General features: G+C 45.9%; 1 non-coding gene and 1 pseudogene across 1 annotated transcript; both read left to right on the forward strand.

The window, feature by feature from the left end:
• Nucleotides 1-8,376: 8,376 nt before the first annotated feature.
• Nucleotides 8,377-8,483, forward strand: LOC136311341 (U6 spliceosomal RNA). The gene has a single exon (XR_010726742.1). It is a non-coding gene; the product is annotated as a U6 spliceosomal RNA (small nuclear RNA).
• Nucleotides 8,484-8,802: 319 nt separating this feature from the next.
• Nucleotides 8,803-10,658, forward strand: LOC136310795 (rho GDP-dissociation inhibitor 1 pseudogene; annotated as a pseudogene).
• The last annotated feature ends 3,934 nt before the right edge of the window (nt 10,659-14,592 follow it).

Here is a 14,592-nt window from a genome sequence, read left to right on the forward strand (position 1 = left end):
TGATGTCACCAATTCGAAACCCTGGAATTGCCCAGTCAAGGCACATATGGAGTTGATGCTTCCTGCTCCTCCTCCCTTCTCTCTCTCTCTCTCCTCTCTAAAATTAATAAGTAAAAAGAAAAAAAATTAAAGCACAAATACATATAATTTTATAATAACAGAAAAAAATTAAAAATTATTAATGAAAAAAAATCAAAGGAGAAATGAAGGCATCCCCAGAGAAACAATAGCTGAAGGAGCTCACTACTGGTAGCCCTGCTCTACAAGAAATTTCGTTCAGAAGAAGTCCTTCAGACTAAAATGAAAGGACGCTACACAGTAACTAGAAGCTATACAAGTACAAACACTCACCTCACAAAATATATGAAGCAAAAGTGGACAAAATTGAAGAGAAAAATAGATCTATAATAATAGTTGGAGACCACAATTCTTCGTTTGTAAAAACAGATAAAACAACAAAACAGAAGATCAAGAAGAGAAAAGAGGCCTGACCAGGTGGTGACGCAGTGGATAGAGCTTCGGACTGGGATGCGGAAGACCCAGGTTCGAGACCCCTAGGTCACTAGTTTGAGCGTGGGCTCATCTGGTTTGAACACAAAGCTCACCAGCTTGGAGCCAAGGTTGATGGCTCGAGCAAGGGGTTACTTGGTCTGCTGAAGGCCCACAGTCAAGGCACATATGAGAAAGCAATCAGTGAACAACTAAGGTGTTGCAACAAAAAACTAATGATTGATGCTTCTCATCTCTCTCTGTTCCTGTCTGTCTGTCCCTATCTATCCCTCTCTCTGACTCTCTCTCTCTGTCTCTGTAAAAAATAAAAAAAAAGAAGAGAAAAGAGGACTTGTACAATGAGCTAGACCTAACAGACATATCTATAACACTCTACCCACCCTAGCTGGATAGCTTGTTTTGTTAGAGCATCATCCCAACACACAAAGGTTGCGGGTTTGATCCCCAGGTAGGGCACATACAGGAACAGATTGATCTTTCTGTCTATCTTTCTCTTTCCCTTTCTCTCTCTCTAAAATCAATAAAATAAAATAGGTAAAAAACAAGTTAAAAAGAAAAACAAAGAAATATTCCACTCAACAACAGCAGAATGCATATTCTTCTCAACTGCATATGGGAAAATTTCCCAGATAGACCATATGTTAGGCCACAAACCAAATCTCAATAAATTTTAAAATGTTGAAATTGCCCTGGGCCCTGGCCAGTGGCTCAGTAGATGGAGTGTCAGCCTGACACATGGACATCGCAGATTCAATTCTTTTTTTTTTTTTTGTATTTTTCTGAAGTTGGAAACGGGGAGGCAGTCAGATAGACTCCCGCATGCACCCGACCAGAATCCACCTGGCATGTCCACCAGGGGGCGATGCTCTGCCCATCCAGGGCATTGCTCCATTGCAACCAGAGCCATTCTAGCGCCTGAGGCAGAGGCCATGGAGCCATCCTCAGCGCCCAGGCAAACTTTGCTCCAATGGAGCCTTGGCTGCGGGAGGGGAAGAGAGAGACAGAAAGGAAGGAGAGGGGGAGGGGTGGAGATGCAAATGGGTGCTTCTCCTGTGTGCCCTGGCTGAGAATCAAACCCAGAACTCCTGCACGCCAGGCCGACGCTCTACCACTGAGCCAACTGGCCAGGGCAAGATTCAATTCTTGTTCAAGGCACACAAGAAAAGCGACCACCCGCTTCTCTCCTCCTCCCTCTCCCCACCTTTTTCTCTTTCTTCCCTTCCCACAGCCAGTGGCTAGATTGGTTCATGCGTGGTTCCAGGCACTGAGGATAGCTGATCTGAATGCATCAGTCTCAGGTGCTAAAAATAGCTGGTACTGGAACATTGACCCCAGATGGGGTTGTAGGGTGCATCCCGGTCAAGGTGCATATAGGAATCTGCCTCACTATCTCCCCTCCTCTCACTGAAAGAAAGAAAGAGAGAAAGAAAGAAAGAAAGAAAGAAAGAAAGAAAGAAAGAGAGAAAGAGAAGAAGGAAGGAAGGAAGGAAGGAAGGAAGGAAGGAAGGAAGGAAGGAAGGAAGGAAGGGAGGGAGGAAGGAAGGGAGGGAGGGAGGGAGGGAGGAAGGAAGGGAGGAAGAGAGAGAGAGAGAGAAAGAGAAAGAAAGAAAGAAAGAAAGAAAGAAAGAGAGAAAGAAGAAGGAAGGAAGGAAGGAAGGAAGAGAGAGAGAGAGAGAGAGAGAGAGAGAGAGAGAGAGAAAGAAAGAAAGAAAGAAAGAAAGAAAGAAAGAAAGAAAGAAAGAAAGAAAGAAAGAAAGAAAGAAAAGAGAAATTGCCCTGGCCAGATAGGTCAGTTGGTAGGAGAATTCTCCTTAGATGCAGAGGTTGCCTAATCCCCAGTCAGGGCTCATATAGGAACAGACTGATGTTTCCATCTCTCTCTCACCCTTCTCTTTAAAATTAAAAAGAAAAAGGGGGTTGAAATCATACAAAGTATCTTCTCTGACCACAATGGAATAAAACTAGACATCAATAGCAGAAAGAAAACTGGAAAATTCACAAATGTGTGGAGATTAAACAACACTCTTAATAACCAGTGGGTCAGCCCTGGCCGGTTGGCTCAGCGGTAGAGCGTCGGTCTGGCGTGCGGGGGACCCGGGTTCGATTCCCGGCCAGGGCACATACGAGAAGCGCCCATTTGCTTCTCCATCCCCCCTCCTTCCTCTCTGTCTCTGTCTCTCTCTTCCCCTCCCGCAGCCAAGGCTCCATTGGAGCAAAGATGGCCTGGGCGCTGGGGATGGCTCCTTGGCCTCTGCCCCAGGCGCTAGAGTGGCTCTGGTCGCGGCAGAGCGACGCCTAGGAGGGGCAGACATCACCCCCTGGTGGGCAGAGCGCCACCCCTGGTGGGCAGAGCACCACCCCTGGTGGGCGTGCCGGGTGGATCCCGGTCGGGCGCATGCGGGAGTCTGTCTGACTGTCTACCCCCGTTTCTAGCTTCAGAAAAAAAAAAAAAAAAATAAAAAAAAAATAAAAATAACCAGTGGGTCAAAGAAGAAAGAACAAGGAAAATTAAAATAAGTTCTGAGATGAGAGGGGCTAAGAGGCAGAAAGTGAAGCTAGAGAAGAAAGACACAGCTGAGTCGCTGTAGTATACTTGAGGCAGGCTCGGGAAGAGGAGACAGGGACATTGAGGAAGTCTTGTGGTTTCTGTATAGTCTTGTCATTGCCTTCCAGCCAAAGACTGGAACTTTTGTAGGTTTCAAGAACAACACACTTAAAAAAAAAAAAAAAAAAAAAAAGAACAACACACTTGTAGTGAGTAAGGTGCGCTTACTACTTGTTGCATCAGGGAGAACTGTGGGGGATGTCTTGAGAAGAGGGTGCTAGAAAGAAATTCATTATAAGAATTGAGCTTGCCTGACTGGGCAGTGGCGCAGTGGATAGAGCGTCGGACTGGGATGCAGAGGACCCGGGTTCGAGACTCCAAGATTGCCAGCTTGAGCATGGGCTCATCTGGTTTGAGCAAAGCTCACCAGCTTGGACCCAAGGTCGCTGGCTTGAGCAAGGGGTTACTCGGTCTGCTGAAGGCCCGTGGTCAAGGCATATATGAGAAAGCAATCAATGAACAACTAAGGTTTGCAACGAAAAACTGATGATTGATGCTTCTCATCTCTCTACATTCCTGTATGTCTGTCCCTGTCTATCCTTCTCTCTGTCTCTCTCTGTCCCTGTAAAAAAAAAAAAAAAGAGCCCTGGCCAGTTGGCTCAGTGGTAGAGCGTCGGCCTAGCGTGTGGAGGACCCGGGTTCAATTCCCGGCCAGGGCACACAGGAGAAGCGCCCATTTGCTTCTCCACCCCTCCGCCGCACTTTCCTCTCTGTCTCTCTCTTCCTCTCCCGCAGCCAAGGCTCCATTGGAGCAGAGATGGCCCGGGCGCTGGGGATGGCTCTGTGGCCTCTGCCTCAGGCGCTAGAGTGGCTCTGGTCGCAATATGGCGACGCCCAGGATGGGCAGAGCATCGCCCCCTGGTGGGCGTGCCGGGTGGATCCCGGTCGGGCGCATGCGGGAGTCTGTCTGACTGTCTCTCCCCGTTTCCAGCTTCAGAAAAATGAAAAAAAAAAAAAAAATTGGGCTTGCTTTGGCCAGGTAGCTCAGATGGTTGGAGTGTCATCCCAATATGCCAAGGTTGCAGGTTTGATCCCCGGTCAGGGCACATACAAGAATCAACCAGCAGGTGTATAAATAAGTGGAACAAGTCAATGTTTCTCTCTCCTCTCTCTAAAATCAATAAATACAAATTTTAAAGTAAAGAATTGGGCTCTGTTGGATGATTGGCAGGATTGGAAAGGAAACAGGTTCACTGTAGATTGGGTGCTGAGAGAAAACAAGGACTATCCTATGATTGGGTATCTCAATAAATTATTAGTTTTTGTTGCGACACCTTAGTTGTTCATTGATTACTCTCTCATATGTGCCTTGACCGTGGGCCTTCAGCAGACCAAGTAACCCCTTGCTTGAGGTTTGCCTTGCTCAAACCAGATGAGCCCGCACTCAAGCTGGCGACCTTGGATTTCGAACCTGGGTCCGCCGCATCCCAGTCCAACGCTCTATCCACTGCGCCACCGCCTGGTCAGGCGGTATCTCAATAAATTTAAAAAGCCTGGCCTGACCTGTGGTGGCGCAGTGGATAAAGCGTCGACCTGGAAATGCTGAGGTCGCCGGTTCGAAAGCCTGGGCTTGCCTGGTCAAGGCACATATAGGAGTTGATGCTTCCAGCTCCTCCCCCCCTTCTCTCTCTCTCTCTCTCTCTCTCTGTCTCTCCTCTCTGTCTTCCCTCTCCTCTCTAAAATGAATTTAAAAAAAAAATTTTTTTTTTTTTAAAAAGCCTGACTTGTGGTGGCGCAGTGGATAAAGCGTCAACCTGGAAATGCTGAGGTCACCAGTTCGAAACCCTGGGCTTGCCTGGTCAAGGCACATATGGGAGGGAGTTGATGCTTCCTGTTCCTCCCTTCTCCTCTCTTTCTCTCTCTCCTCTCTAAAAATGAATAAATTTTTAAAAAATTTCCCCCATAGATTTGAGAGGGGAAGGGAGAGGTGAGGGTTGGGAAAAGAGACAGAAGCATCAACTAGCTGTTCCACGTAGTTGTTTCATTTAGTTGTGTATTCATTGATTGCTTCTTGTACGTGCCCTGATCTGGGATGGAACCCTGATCTCAATGCGCCTACGTGATGCTTTTTCCACTGAGCCACCTGGCCAGAGCAGGTATCTCAATAAATCTTATCTGTAGGGACTAGAGTGAGAATAAAGCTGTAACTGGGAGAGGGAGGTGTTTAGTATTTTGTAGGTTGCACAGTGACCTTGTCTTTGTGCTTAGGCAAAATTATGAAGTAGCCTTGTTTTTGTCTCACTCTATTGTGGCTTCAGAGTGACTTTGTCCGATGTTCTTAGTCTGTGAGATTGTTTATGTCTAGCAGAATAATATGGCCCAACTGTGAGCACTTATAGTACTCCAGTCAGCTGGGAACTACCAGTGTTGCATGGAAGAAACCTACTCAAGACACAAATTTATGCCTGACCAGTGGATAGAGCATCGGACTGGGATGTGAAGGACCCAGGTTCGAGACCCCAAAGTCGCCAGCTTGAGCGCGGGCTCATTTGGTTTGAGCACAGCTCACCAGCTTGAGCTCAAGGTCGCTGCCATGAGCAAAGGGTCACTCAGTCTGCTGTAGCCCCTTCCCCATCAAGGCACATAAGAGAAATCAATCAATGAACAACTAAGGAGCCACAATGAAGAATTGATGTTTCTCATCTTTCCCCCTTCTTGTCTGCCTGTCCCTATCTGTCCCTCTCTCTGACTCTCTGTGTCTCTGCCACACACACACACACACACACACACACAAAAGACACAAACTTATGTCATAGGGAGAGGGGGAGGCCTGCCAACGGAGGCAAAGAAGACCTCCTGAATTTCCTTCTCCCTTAGCTTTTATTGATCAGAAGCAGAACAGAGGTAACAGGATTACAAGGGAGGGAGGCCAGTTGATAAAGGGGAAAGAATGAGTAATGGCCATTTTGGAGAAAGGGCTAATTTGGGTCAGTACATTATATTTCTTTTGCTAATTAACAAGCACAAAGGAAGGGGCAATCCAGAACCTCTAGGCTAATTTTCTAAAGCCTGTTCACATGTATTCCTTTGTGTCTGCACAAAGGTCACTCACTCACACTTTCTTGGTGTTTGCATCTAAGAGACATTCACTCAGGGCTTTTTTTTTTTTTTTTTTTTGGAAGAGACAATCAGAGAGAGGGACAGACAGGGACAGACAGACAGGAAGGGGAAGAGATGAGAAACATCAATTCTTTGTTGCAGCTCCTTAGTTGTTCATTGATTGATTTCTCATGTGTGCCTTGACCGCATGCCTTCAGCAGACCGAGTGACCCCTTGCTTGAGTCCAAGCTGGTGAGCTTTTGCTCAAACCAGGTGAGCCCACACTCAAGCTGGTGACCTTGAGGTCTTGAACCTGGGTTCTCCACATCCCAGTCCAACGCTCTATCCACTGCGCCACTGCCTGGTCAGGCTCACTCAGGGCTTTTAACTAAGGTTACCCAATCCAAGTCATAGAGGGTTCAAGGTTAAATGGATGATTCCCTACAAGCACTAGGCCAACTTCTAACAATACCGACGCTTAGTGTGTTTTCCTCTTAAAAGTTTTAAAATGTCGTTTAGGCTTTGAAGAACCTGTGGAAAGTTTAGGTTTATTTTTCCCTATCCCCTAGTAATATTCTCTTCCTCTGATGATTACTAAACCAGTGTTTTTCAAATTATAGGATGCAGCCTATTAGAGGATAATAATGAGCATGTTAAAATAATGATATACCATACAATAAAAGTATCAGACACAACATGGTAAGGATATGTATGTTTGAAAATTTTTGTTTCAGATAAATGTGTATATATGGAGTTACACTGTAACACATATTTATCCTTGTGTATCTCAGTCAAAAAAGTGTGAAAGTCACTACCTTATACATTAATATTTCCTCTGGGGTTGTAGGCTCCACAATCTTCTCACTCACCTTAATAGTTCTCAAACTCTAATGGGCATACGATTTCTTGAGAAGCTTGTAAAAACTTTAATTCCCAGCCCTGACCAGTTGGTTCAGTGGATAGAGCATCGGCCCAGTGTGCAGACATTCCAGGTTTGATCCTCGGTCAGGGCACACATAAGAAGCAACCATCTGCTTCTTTTTTCCCTCCCTCTCTCCCTTCTCTCTCTTCCCTTCTTGCAGCCAGTGGTTCGATTGGTTCAAGCACTGAGGATAGCTCGGTTGATTCAAGCATCAGCCCCAGACAATGGTTACCAGGTGGATCCTGGTTGGGGCACATGGAGAAGTCAGTTTCTCTATCTCCCTCCTCTCACTTAAAAAACAAAATAAAACAAAACAAAAAACTCCATTTTAATTCCCAAGGTTTAGCTATCTCCAGATATACTCAGATTCAGATCGCTGGGGTGGGCCCAGGAGACTTCATGTTTAAGCTGGAGATTACAGTGCAAATGGTCCATGAGCCCCACTTTGAAAAGCCCTGCTTGACCCTCTCTCCCTGGCCAATTTCCTCTACAATTAGGAGTTCAGTGATACCTTCTACCCTTGAGAGTTAAAGCCAGACTTACAACCTAAGTCCTAGACAACTGATTATTTTACTGGCACTTTGCATTTATAAAGCTCAAACTGAATTCATCTCCTTTTCCACCCCATTCTGCAGATATATTCCTCTTCCATTATTTCTCATCTTTGTGAGTGGATGCACTATCTACCCCATCAACCAAGCCAGATTAGAGGGGAGAGAGGAGTCACAGATGATCCCCAGATCATCTATGAGTAGGCCCAAGTTCACAAGCATGCAACCAATGCAGCCACGCAGGGCTCCACACTCAGAAGTGCTCTGCCCTCGCTTTGGTGTTCTGCTATCACCATCTGGGAATTCTTTGACAAGGGGACTTCCCATTGTTATTTTGCTCAGGGCCCTGCAAATTATGTATCCAGACCTGCTTAAGAGGCTAGGATCCTGTGGTGACGTGTTTTTTGTTTATTTTTAAGATTTTATTTATTGATTTTAGAGAGACGAGAAAACAGAGAAAAAGAGAGAGAAAGGGGGAGGAGCAAGAAGCTCAATGCATAGTAGTTGCTTCTTGTGTGTGCTTTGACCAGACAAGCTCGGTTTTCGAACAGGTGACCTCAGCATTTGAGGTCGATGCTTTATTCACTGCGCCACCACAGGTCAGGTGCCTGGTGATGAATTTAATAGAAATAGGAAAGTTAGAAAATAGAACAGGTCTAGAAAGAAGGTGAGCTGGGTTTCAACACCTGAGTATGAGCTGTCTGTAACTCAATGGTCAACTGGAAATGTGAGCAAGAATAGAGAAGTGAGAGCTTGTTTTGGCAGCACACATACTAACATTGGAACAATATGGAGAACATTAGCATGGCTCCTGTGCAAGTATGACATGCAAATTCATGAAGCGTTCCATATTTTTAGCAAAAAAGTATGAGATGTTGAATTTTATTAAAGGCCTTATGGACTTAAGAAGAATAGAGAAGTGAGGTCAAGATAGACAATAATTAATTTGGAGTTATCCAAATAGAATTAACAGGTAAAGTCATGAAAGGGAATTAGATAGCCAGGAAGGAGAGTAACGAGTGAGAAAGAGTAAGAAATAGGGAGAGGACTTTAAGAAACAATAGTATCATTCTGGCCGGGTAGTTAAGTTGGTTAGAACGTTGTCTCCAGATGCTGAGGTTGCCGGTTGGTCCCAGGTCAGGACACATATAAGAATCAACCAATGAAGTGGCTGGCCGGGTGCGTGCGGGCGGGGCGCGAACGTTCATCATTTCGTGGGAAGGGAGCGGGAGCGCGGCACGGTTGAGCCTCCGGTGTCTCAGACCCAGCTAGAGGTGAGCATGGCGGAGCAGGAGCCCACACCCGAGCAGCTAGCGCAGATTGCAGCTGAGAATGAGGAGGATGAGCACTTGGTCAACTATAAGCCACCGGCCCAGAAAAGCATCCAGGAGATCCAGGAGCTGGACAAAGATGACGAGAGTCTGCGCAAGTACAAGGAGGCCCTGCTGGGCCGCGTGGCTATGTCTGCTGACCCCAACGTCCCCAACGTTGTTGTGACTCGCTTGACTCTGGTGTGTAGCACTGCCCCTGGCCCCCTGGAGCTGGACCTGACAGGTGACCTGGAGAGCTTCCAGAAGCAGTCCTTTATACTGAAAGAAGGTGTGGAATACCGGATAAAGATCTCTTTCCGAGTGAACCGAGAGATCGTGTCTGGCATGAAGTACATCCAACACACATACCGGAAAGGTGTCAAGATAGACAAGACCCACTACATGGTGGGGAGCTATGGGCCCCGGGCTGAGGAGTATGAGTTTCTAACCCCCATGGAAGAGGCACCCAAAGGCATGCTGGCTCGCGGCAGCTACAACATCAAGTCCCGCTTCACAGACGACGACAAAACTGACCACCTGTCCTGGGAGTGGAACCTCACCATCAAAAAGGAGTGGAAGGACTGAGCCTGGCCCAGGAGGTGGGCAGGGCCGATGGATGGAGGGATGTACGCGCCTCACCCCCACCCCACCCGACCTTGACCCCATACCAAAGTGCTGACAGGGCCCCTGCCCATGCTGCCATTATTCCTCGGTTTGCCTCCTGCCCAGCCCACAGGCCCCAGCCTCCTGGATAGTCTAGTGTCGTTGCTGCTTCCACCTGTGGTTTTGGGGGACAAGTTGCAGTTTAAGCCTCTGCCTCCCACTCTGGATCCCTCAAGGGTCTCCCATCTGTCCTCACCTGACCAGAGGCCCTGGCTTTCCCAAGGAAATGGGGTACTCAGGTTACTCCTGGGTATTTTCAGTTTTGTTTCCCCTTCCAGGGTGCTGGGTGGGGGTGGGGTACGCGATGCAGGACCTTGTGGGAGCCAGTCATCCTGCAGCTTTCACTGCTCCCTAGTCAGTTTATCCATTGTAACCATGTAACCATCTAACCATGATGCCTTAACATGTGGAACGTGTGCTGTGGGGGCCGTTACTAACCCCTAACCCCTGTGTTTGCATGAGCATGTGGTCTCCCCCAGTCCCCAATGCCCCATCTGCAGTCCCCATGGCCAGGGAGGTATGGGACATGCTGCTGCTCCCGGCCTGCCAGGGCCTGGCCAGCCCCTGACCCCTCCCTTCTCCCAGCCAGGGCTGTGGAGACAGCTTCAGGGGCTTGGGGAAAGCCAAATTGCCAAAACTTAAGTTGCCTTCAGTCCCATTTGAGAGCCTGGGTGTATTTACACCTCTGCCTTCTCTGTCCCAGTTGGCAGTACCCAGATCCAGAACCCATGACCCCCGCAGAAAGCCCTCAGTAGAAAAAGCCAGCGGCTGAGCCTTACTTGTCCTACCTGGGCCCGCCGGTTTTGAGTGCCATGTCTGGCCTGTCAGAATTTATTGTCTCCATATGTGCCGTCCTCTGGGCCCCCTAGCCTGCTGTCTCTGCCCCCAGGCTCTGTGCCACCATCCCCAGCAGGCTCTCCCCAGACCCAGCTAGGACAACCATGGGACCAAGTGTGCACAGTTGGAGCTGTCCCCTGTGCCTCCCCCCTCCTAGGTCAGGCCCAGGCTGGAATGCACAGGAACCTGTCCCTGCTTCTCCTCTGACTGGGAAATAAACTCCCCTGAAGGAAAAAAAAAAAAAGAATCAACCAATGAATCCATAAAGAAGTGGAACAACTGTAAGGTATTTTTCCCCACCGAGAAGGAAGGAATGGGGCTCGGAGCCACCAAGTGTGGAATAACAAAAAGGCTTTATTCAGTACAGAGCGCGCATCCCACCCGGCAAGGTTCCCTGGCCCCGAGGTAAGATGGAGGCCAGGAAAGTTGCATGGATTAAACCGCGTGGGAGATATTTAAAGGGGTCCCTCTAGGGAAGTCGAGCTAACATGACGTGGTGAAATCCCACTGGCTGGCAGACGGTCGCTTTTTTCCAAATGGTTCCTGTGAAGCTTCTTTTGGTGCGCTTGGTTGTGGGCGGTCCTAGCCAAAGTTGGTGGGTCTGAGTTTCCCAAGTGACCATCCCTCATTATCCACCAACCTTACAACAACAAATTGATGTTTCTCTCTCTTTCTTCCTTTCCTTTTCTAAATCAATCAATAAATAAAACATGAATCTAGATTTAAAAAGAAAAAGAAACACCAGCATTAAAGAGGTGGAAAATATGGGAAGAATCAGCAAAGGGACAGGCAAAAACAGAGAAGCAAAACCAAGATAGTAAAAATATCGGGGAAAGGAGATGAATGAAAGATCTTATGGTCAAGAAGGTAAAAGGTTGCCTGACCTGTGGTGGTGCAGTGGATAAAGCATCAACCTGGAAATGCTGAGGTTGCCGGTTCAAAACCCTGGGCTTGTCTGGTCAAGGCACATATGGGAGTTGATGCTTTCTGCTCCTCCCCCCTTCTCTCTCTCTCTCTCTCTCTCTCTCTCCCCTCTCTATAATGAATAAAAATAAATAAAAATCTAAAAAAAAAAGAAGGTAAAAGGCAATTAGTGACAGAATACATGGAAAAGAGACTTAAATGCATGAAATTTCAATACGTTTATTATTCATTTTAAACATTTTTTTTTTTTTTTTTACAGAGAGAGAGTCAGAGAGAGGGATAGACAGGGACAGACAGGAACAGAGAGATGAGAAGCATCAATCATTAGTTTTTCTTTTTTTTTTTTAAGATTTTATTTATTCATTATAGAGAGGAGAGAGAGAGAGAGAAGCGGGGAAGAGCAGGAAGCATCAACTCCCATATGTGCCTTGACCAGGCAAGCCCAGGGTTTTGAACCGGCAACCTCAGCGTTTCCAGGTTGATGCTTCATCCACTGCGCCACCACAGGTCTCAATCATTAGTTTTTCGTTGCATGTTGCAACACCTTAATTGTTCATTGATTGCTTTCTCATACATGCCTTGACCGCGTGACGTCAGCAGACCAAGTAACCCCTTGCTTGAGCCAGCAAGCTTAGGCTCAAGCTGGTGAGCTTTTTGCTCAAACCAGATAAGCCCTCGCTCAAGCTGGCAACCTCAGGGTCTCGAACATGGGTTTTCTGCATCCCAGTCTGATGCTCTATCCACTGGGCCACCACCCGGTCAGGCCATTTTAAACATTTACTGATTATAAAAATATTTTTTAAGTCTCCCACTATTCTACCAGTCAAATTATTAACCTTTTAGTGCATATCCTTCCAGTATTTTTTCTCAACATAGTTTTCTTCCATATTTTTTCTCTACAAAAAATTTACACATATTCTTTCCACCTACATTTCTTCTTGATTATTGCACTAATTGGACACCATGCTATACATACATTCTCATAACCTACTTTTTAAAACTTAACTGTAATCTTTTTTTTTTAATTATTAAGAGACGGGGAGGCAGACAGACAGACTCCTGCATGAATCCTGACTGGGGATCCAACCAGCAAGCCCCCTACTGGACAATACTCTGCCCATCTGGAGCCACTGCTCAGTTGCTGGTCAACGGAGCTATTTTAGCTCCTGAGGCAAAGCCAGGGAGCCATCCTGAGTGCTGGGGGCCAGCTTGCTCAAATCATTGAAGCCATGGCTGCAGGAGAAAAAGAGAGAGAGAGAGAGAGAAGGGGGGAGGAGTTGAGAAGCAGATGGTCGCTTCTCCTGTGTGTCCTGACCGAAATCGAACCAGGGGCTTCTACTCGCCAGGCTGCTGCTCTGCCGCTAAGCCAACCCACAAGGGCCTTAACTGTATATCTTAAGCATTTCCTGTGCCATTAAAAACATTCCCTGGATGACCTGACCAGGTGGTGGCGCAGTGGATAGAGCGTCGGACTGGAATGCCGAGGGCCCAGGTTCAAGACCCTGAGGGCGCCAGCTTGAGCGAAGGCTCATCTGGTTTGAGCAAAAAGCTCACCAACTTGGACCCAAGATTGCTGGCTCAAGCAAGGGGTTACTCGGTCTGCTGAAGGCCCACGGTCAAGGCACATATGAGAAAGCAATCAATGAACAACTAAGGTGTCGCAATGAAAATCTGATGATTGATGCTTCTCATCTCTCTCCCTTCCTGTCTGTCTGTCCCTGTCTATCCCTCTCTCTGACTCTCTCTGTAAAAAATAAATAAATAAATAAATAAACAAACAAACATTCCCTGGATGAATAACATTCCAAATGTTATGAGATCAATTAAAAAATATCTTGAAAGAAAATTTAAAATAATTTAAATTATTTTCTATAATCTCACCCACCCCATCAAATTTCACATTTCAGTGTGTCTTTTCAACCTGAAACTTTAGGGACATCATCACTTTTAGATAGCTGAGGTAATGGGATAGGTACCATTTTCAATATTGTTTTTCTTTCACAGTACATTACAAATATGATTTTATGTTTCTTTATGTTATGGTATCTGCAAGCTGTTTTGTAATATTGCACTTTAATAATTTAATTACTTATTGGTGGGTTTCTATTATTTTAAATCCCATTGACTTAAGTATTTTAGTACATACAGATTTTCTTTTTCTTTTGGCCTATTTCACTGGGTTTTAAATTTATAGGTGAGTGACTGGGTCAAATAATACCAGTTGGTTCTTGCTAAGTATTACTTAAGTGTGCTTCTTGAAGGATTATATCAGTTTATCTGGCCACTAGCCAGGTATGAATGTATCTGTTTCCCAAAGCTTTGACCAGCGTTGGATATTTAATTTTTACACAGTTTAATGAATGTTAATTAGGACCATCCTATACATACAGTCTTTAATTTGCATTTGCATTCCCCTAATTACTAAGGAGATTGAGTATATGTTTATTGTTTGTGTTTCCTCTTAGGTGCCTAGTCAATTCAAAGCAACAGATATATATTGAATGCCCTCTATGGGCCAAGTCCTATATGCTTCCCTCAAAGATGACCTAACAAAAAAATGACCATTTGGGATAGGGTGGGGGAGCCAGGATAGTATAGAAAATAAATCACTGTACTCAATCAGTAGAAGTACAATATTGGCAGGCAGTTTGAGCAAAGTCCTGAGGGTAGAAGACAAAGTAGGGAGCAGTTGATCCTGTCTGAAACAGATTAGGTTCTTGCAGGGCAAGTGAGTGTAGTAGAGCTAGGGCTGAACAAAGGGTGAGATTTGCCCAGGTGAGAAGAAAATGTCTGAGGGAGGGAATAATTTGGAGACAGGTAAAGGGGGTTGAAAAGCCTACAAATATAGTACTTGTGTTACGGAGTTGTGACTGTTTCATTATAGCTCAAATGTGCAATACTGGGGACTGAGGGATAATGGATAATGGGTCAAGGCAAACTTTAGGAACCTGACCTTTGTCCTGAAGTTTTTGTTGTTGTTGTTCTTTTATTTTTAAAGAGGAATGATATGAGCTAATGTGTGTTTTAGAAAGACCTTTCTGGCAGCTAATGAGAGGTAGATTTGGGAACACTGGAATCTATAAGATGAGCCTATGTTCTTAGCCACTTACCAAGAGTCCAAGAGATAGGACTAAAGACGAGCTTTATATGTAGTATGCACATTAACTCTTTATATGTCCTATTTAAAACTATATTCTTATTTGATGGCTTTCCTTTCCAAAAATGTTTAAG

The sequence above is a fragment of the Saccopteryx bilineata genome, chromosome 7 (genome assembly GCF_036850765.1).
Source record: "Saccopteryx bilineata isolate mSacBil1 chromosome 7, mSacBil1_pri_phased_curated, whole genome shotgun sequence".
Lineage (NCBI taxonomy): Eukaryota > Metazoa > Chordata > Mammalia > Chiroptera > Emballonuridae > Saccopteryx > Saccopteryx bilineata.